The sequence below is a fragment of the Marmota flaviventris genome, chromosome 8, assembly GCF_047511675.1.
Source record: "Marmota flaviventris isolate mMarFla1 chromosome 8, mMarFla1.hap1, whole genome shotgun sequence".
In the NCBI taxonomy this organism is placed as follows: Eukaryota; Metazoa; Chordata; class Mammalia; order Rodentia; family Sciuridae; genus Marmota; species Marmota flaviventris.
The window spans coordinates 82,434,176-82,441,066 of record NC_092505.1 but is presented as its reverse complement, the minus strand read 5'-3'; the positions used below and the strand labels follow the sequence as shown (position 1 = coordinate 82,441,066).

The 6,891-nt window shown below is 34.5% G+C and overlaps 1 non-coding gene across 1 annotated transcript; it reads right to left on the bottom strand.

The window, feature by feature from the left end:
- Positions 1–4,155: 4,155 nt before the first annotated feature.
- On the bottom strand, positions 4,156–4,263 carry LOC114099065 (U6 spliceosomal RNA). Its single transcript, XR_003583834.2, has one exon. It is a non-coding gene; the product is annotated as a U6 spliceosomal RNA (small nuclear RNA).
- Positions 4,264–6,891: the final 2,628 nt, after the last annotated feature.

The window sequence follows — 6,891 nt, the reverse complement described above, 5'->3', positions numbered from 1 at the left end:
CCACAGTTTTTCCTAACCCCATTTCCCCTCTCTTCCCCTAGCTCCCCTTTGCCTTATCTAAAGTTCCTACATTCTTCCATTATGAATGCAGCACCCCCATCCCTATTATGAATCAGCATCCTTATATCAGAGAAAACATTTGGCATTTGGTTTTTGGGAATTGTCTAACTTCATTTAGCATTATATTCTCCAACTCCATCCATTTGCATGAAAATACCATGATTTTAATTCTCTTTTAATGATGAGTAATATTCCATTGTGTATATATACCACATTTTCTTTATCCATTCATCTCATGAAGGGCATCTAGGTTGGTTCCACAGTTTAGCTATTGTGAATTGTATTGCTCTAAACATTGATATGGCTATGTCCCTGTAGTATGCTGTTTTTAAGTATGTCTTACTTAATAAGTCTCCTATGGTGCAGGAATTAAAATAAAGAATCAATAAATGGGATATATTTAAACTAAAAAGCTTCTTCTCAGAAAAAGAAACAATCAGTAAAGTGAACACAGATCCTACAGAATGGGAGCAAATTTTTATTACATGCACATCAGATAGAGCACTCATCTCTAGGATAAATAAAAATCTCAAAAATCTTAACACCACAGAAACAAATAACCCAGTCAATAAATGGGCCAAGGAACTGAACAGACAATTCTCAGATGATGATATACAATCAATTAACAAATATAAGAAGAAATGTTCACATCTATAATAATTAGAGAAATGCAAATCAAAACCACTCTAAGATTTCACCTCACTCCAGTCATAATGGCAGCTATTAAGAACGCAAACATCAGTGTTGGTGAGGACAGAGTGGAAAAGGCACACTCAAACATTGCTGGTGGTACTGTCAATTGGTGCAGCCAATATGGTAAGCAGTGTGAAGATTCCTTGGAAAACTGGGAATGGAACCACCATTTGACTCAGCTAACCCACTCTTTGGTTTATATCCTGCTTAGTATTACACAATGAGCTTTGTTTTAACTCTTCTGGGCCTCATATTTTTCCAAATAAATTTTATGACTATTTATTCTATTTCTCTATTTATTCTCTATCATTGGAGTTTTGATAGGAATTGCATTGAATCTGTATTGCACTTTTGGCAATATGGTCATTTTGACAATATCGATTCTGACTATCACGGGACATGAGAGGTCTTTCCATTCTCAAGGTTTTTCTCAATTTATTTCCTTACTGCTCTGTTGTTTTCATTGTAGAGATCCTTCACCTCTTTTGTTAGAATTACTCGTAAGTATTTAATCATTTTTTGAGGCTATTATGAATGGAATAGTTTCCTAATTCCTCTTTCAACAAATTCATCATTGGAATATAAGAAAGCAATTCATTTGTTGCTTTTAATCTTTTTTTTTTTTTTGCTTTTTTTAAAATTTTTTTTTATTGTTGGTTGTTCAAAACATTACACATTTCTTGATATATCATATTTCACACTTTGATTAAAGTGGGTTATGAACTCCCATTTTTACTCCATATACAGATTGCAGAATCACATCAGTTACACACCCACTGATTTACACATTGCCATACTAGTGTCTGTTGTGTTCTGCTGCCTTTCCTATCCTCTACTATCCCCCCTCCCTTCCCCTCCCCTCCCCTCCCCTCCCCTCCCCTCTTCTCCCTCTACCCCCTCTACTGTCATTCATTTCTCCCCCTTGTATTATTTTTCCCTTTCCCCTCACTTCCTCTTGTATGTACTTTTGTATAACCCTGAGGGTCTCCTTCCATTTCCATGCAATTTCCCTTCTCTCTCCCTTTCCCTCCCACCTCTCATCCCTATTTAATGTTAATCTTCTTCTCCTGCTCTTCGTCCCTACTCTGTTCTTAGTTACTCTCTTTATATCAAAGAAGACATTTGGCATTTGTTTTTTAGGGATTGGCTAGCTTCACTTAGCATAATCTGCTCTAATGCCATCCATTTCCCTGCAAATTCTATGATTTTGTCATTTTTTAATGCAGAGTAATACTCCATTGTGTATAAATGCCACATTTTTTTTAATCCATTCGTCTATTGAAGGGCATCTAGGTTGGTTCCACAGTCTTGCTATTGTGAATTGAGCTGCTATGAACATCGATGTAGCAGTGTCCCTGTAGCATGCTCTTTTTAGGTCTTTAGGGAATAGACCAAGAAGGGGAATAGCTGGGTCAAACGGTGGTTCCATTCCCAGCTTTCCAAGAAATGTCCATACTGCTTTCCAAATTGTCAGCACCAATTTGCAGTCCCACCAGCAATGTACAAGTGTACCCTTTTCCCCACATCCTCGCCAGCACTTGTTGTTGTTTGACTTCATAATGGCTGCCAATCTTACAGGAGTGAGATGGTATCTTAGGGTGGTTTTGATTTGCATTTCTCTGACTGCTAGAGATGGTGAGCATTTTTTCATGTACTTGTTGATTGATTGTATGTCCTCCTCTGAGAAGTGTCTGTTCAGGTCCTTGGCCCATTTGTTGATTGGGTTGTTTGTTCTCTTATTGTCTAATTTTTTGAGTTCTTTGTATACTCTGGATATTAGGGCTCTATCTGAAGTATGAGGAGTAAAGATTTGTTCCCAGGATGTAGGCTCCCTATTTACCTCTCTTATTGTTTCTTTTGCTGAGAAAAAACTTTTTAGTTTGAGTAAGTCCCATTTGTTGATTCTACTTATTAACTTTTGTGCTATGGGTGTCCTATTGAGGAATTTGGAGCCCGACCCCACAGTATTTAGATCGTAGCCAACTTTTTCTTCTATCAGACGGCGTGTCTCTGATTTGATATCAAGCTCCTTGATCCATTTTGAATTAACTTTTGTGCATGGCGAGAGAAAGGGATTCAGTTTCATTTTGTTGCATATGGATTTCCAGTTTTCCCAGCACCATTTGTTGAAGATGCTATCCTTCCTCCATTGCATGCTTTTAGCCCCTTTATCAAATATAAGATAGTTGTAGTTTTGTGGATTGGTTTCTGTGTCCTCTATTCTGTACCATTGGTCCACCCGCCTGTTTTGGTACCAGTACCATGCTGTTTTTGTTACTATTGCTCTGTAGTATAGTTTGAAGTCTGGTATCGCTATACCGCCTGATTCACACTTCCTGCTTAGCATTGTTTTTGCTATTCTGGGTCTTTTATTTTTCCATATGAATTTCATGATTGCTTTCTCTATTTCTACAAGAAATGCCGTTGGGATTTTGATTGGCATTGCATTAAACCTATAGAGAACTTTTGGTAATATCGCCATTTTGATGATGTTAGTTCTGCCTATCCATGAACAGGGTATATTTTTCCATCTTCTAAGATCTTCTTCTATTTCTCTCTTTAGGGTTCTGTAGTTTTCATTGTATAAGTCTTTCACCTCTTTTGTTAGGTTGATTCCCAAGTATTTTATTTTTTTTTGAAGATATTGTGAATGGAGTGGTTGTCCTCATTTCCATATCAGAGGATTTGTCGCTGATATACAGGAATGCCATTGATTTATTTGTGTTGATTTTATAGCCTGCCACTTTGCTGAATTCATTTATTAGCTCTAATAGTTTCTTTGTAGACCCTTTTGGGTGTGCTAGGTATAGAATCATGTCACCTGCAAATAGTGATAATTTAAGTTCTTCTTTTCCTATTTTTATGCCTATAATTTCTTTCGTCTGTCTAATTGCTCTGGCCAGTGTTTTGAAAACTATGTTGAACAGAAGTGGTGAGAGAGGGCATCCGTGTCTTGTTCCAGATTTTAGAGGGAATGCCTTCAATTTTTCTCCATTCAGAATGATGATAGCCTGAGGCTTAGCATAGATTGCTTTTACAATATTGAGGTATGTTCCTGTTATCCCTAGTTTTTCTAGAGTTTTGACATAAAGGGATGCTGTACTTTGTCGAATGCTTTTTCCGCATCTTTCGAGATGATCATATGGTTCTTATTTTTAAGTCTATTGATGTGGTGAATAACATTTATTGATTTCCGTATATTGAACCAGCCTTGCATCCCAGGGATGAATCCTACTTGATCATGGTGCACAATTTTTTTGATATGTTTTTGTATCCGAGTGGCCAGAATTTTATTGAGGATTTTTGCATCTAGGTTCATTAGAGATATTGGTCTGTAGTTTTCTTTCTTTGAAGTGTCTTTGTCTGGTTTAGGTATCAGGGTGATGTTGGCCTTGTAGAATGAAAAATATGGAACGCTTAACGAATTTGCGTGTCATCCTTGCACAGGGGCCATGCTAATCTTCTCTGTATCATTCCAATTTTTAGTATATGTGCTGCCAAAGTGAGCACTATTGCTTTTAATTTTGTATCCTGCCACTTTACAGAATTTATTTATAAGTTCTATAATATTTTGGTGGGGATTTGGGGGTCTTCTAAATATGTAATCATGTCATCAGCAAACAGAGAGTTTGAGATCTTTTTTCCTATTAATATTCCTTTAATTTCTTTCTTTTGCCTAATTACACTGACTATAATTTCAAGGACTATGTTGAATAGAAGTGGTAAAAGTGGCCATCCTTGTATCATTTCTGTTTTTAGAGGGAATGCTTTTAGTTTTTATCCATTTAGAATGATGTTGGCCTTGGGCTTGTGACATATAGTTTTTACAGTTTTGAGGTAAGTTCTTTTTATCCCTAGTTTGTCCAGTGTTCTAAACATGAATGGATGCTGTATTTTTCAAGTGCTTTTTCTGCATCTATTTAAATAATTATATGCTTCTTTCTTTAAGTCTATTTATCTGATGTATTATATTTATTGATTTCTGTAAACTTACACTTGATTATGGCAAACCATCTTTTGAAAGAGCTTTTGTATGTGATTTGCTGATTTTTTTTAAAGAATTTTTGCATGCAAATTCACCAGGGATATTGGCCTGAAGTTTTCTTTTCTTGATATGTCTTTGTCTGCTTTTGAAATGTGGGTGATTCAACCTTCATACAATGAGGTTTGAAGACCTCCCTCCTTTTCTATTTTGTGAAACAATTTGAGGATGATTGGTGTTAGTTCTTCTTTGAAGTCCTGGTAGAACTTGGTTGAGAATCCATTCAATCCTGGGCTTTTCTTTTTTGGTAGGCTTTTGATAGCTTCAGAAGCTAGCTTATTTGCTAGCTTATTGGAGTATAAGTTTTCAAAATAGTTTCCAATTATCCTCTGTATTTTAGTACTGTCTGTGCTGATATTTTCATTTTCATCATGGATTTCAACGTTGAGTTTTTATTTTCTTTTATTGTTGTTGTTATTAGCTTGCCTAAGGGTTTATCAATTTTGTTTATTCTTTTAAAGAAACAACTCTGCTTCATTGATTTTTTTGAATTTTTTTTACTCTCAATTTCATCAAGTTTCGTTCTGATTTTTATTATTTCCTGTTTTCCATTGACTTGGGTGTTGATATGTTCTTATTTTTCTTAGACTTTGAGATGTAAATTTAGGTTATTTATTTGGTTATTTTGTCTTCTTTTAATGAATGAGCTCAATGCAATGAAATTTCCTCTTAGAACTTCCTTCATAGTGTCCCAGAGGTTTTGATATGTTGTATCACTATTCTCATTTACTTCTACATATGCTCTCATTTCTATTTTGATTTCTTCTTGTATCCATTCATCATTAAGTAGTGAATTATTTAGTCTACAGGTGTTAGACTAATTTTTGCTTATTGTTGATTTCTAATTTTATTCCATTATGATCTGATATTATGCAGGATATTATATCTATTTATTTGTATTTGCTGAGAGTTGCTGTGTGGACTAAAATAGGCTTGCTGTATTTTAGAAATGCTCCATATGCTGATGAGAAGAAGGTTTATTCTGGCATTGATGGATGAAATATTCCATATATGTCTGATAAGTCTAAATTATTGATTGTATTTTTTAGTGCACTATACCTTCTTTATTTAGTTTTTGTTTGGATGATCTATCTTTTGCTGAGAAAGCTGTGTTAAAATCACACAGAATTTTTATGCTGTGGTATTTGATGCTTAATATTGGGGAAGGTTTGTTTTATGTACATTGCTGTTCAATTTTGGGGGGCATAAATTTTATAACTGTTACTTATTCTTGTTGTAGGATTCCCCTAAAGAATATGAATGGCCTTCTTTTTGTCTTCTGATTAATTTTGATCTAAAGCCCACTTTATCTGATATAATAATAAAAACCCCTACTTGTTTACAAGGACCATGTGAATAATAGTTTTTCCTATTCTTTCACCTTCAGTTTGTGGATGTCTTTGTCTTAAAGTGAGTCTCTTGGAGACAACATATTGTTGAGTCTTTTTTTTTTTAATCCATTCTGCAAGCCAGTGTTTTTGATTGATGAATTTAGACCATTTGCATTCAGTGTTATTATGGAAAGATACTTTTTATTTACTGCTTTGTTAGCTTGTGTCTAGCTTTTAGTTTGAACTAGCTTCTCCTTTGATTGAATATTCTTCTAATCTTGTTTCTCTCTCTGCTGGTTTTCACTTTTAATATAAATTTCTTCGTCATGAAATGTTTTATTGATTATGTTTTGTAGTGCCAGTTTTCTGATTCTAAATTATTTTTACATTTTTTAATCAGGAAAGGTTTTTATTTCATCTTCAATTCTGAGGCTTAATTTTGCTAGATGTGGTATTCTTGATTGGCATTCATTCTCTTTTAGTACTTGGTACATATTATTTCAAGATCTCCTAGCTTTTAGGGTCTGGGTAGAAAAACTGTCTGAGATCTGGATTGGTTCACCTCTAAATGTGACCAGTTGTTTTTAATCTTGCTTCTTTTAAAGTTCTATCATTGTATGTAGGCATTTTTATAATAATCTGTCTTGGAGTAGGTATATTGTAATTTTGTATATTTGGAATTCTATATGCTTTCTGTATTTGAATTTCCATTTTATTCATCAGGTTTGGGAAAATTTTCCAATATTATTTCATTGAAAAGATTGT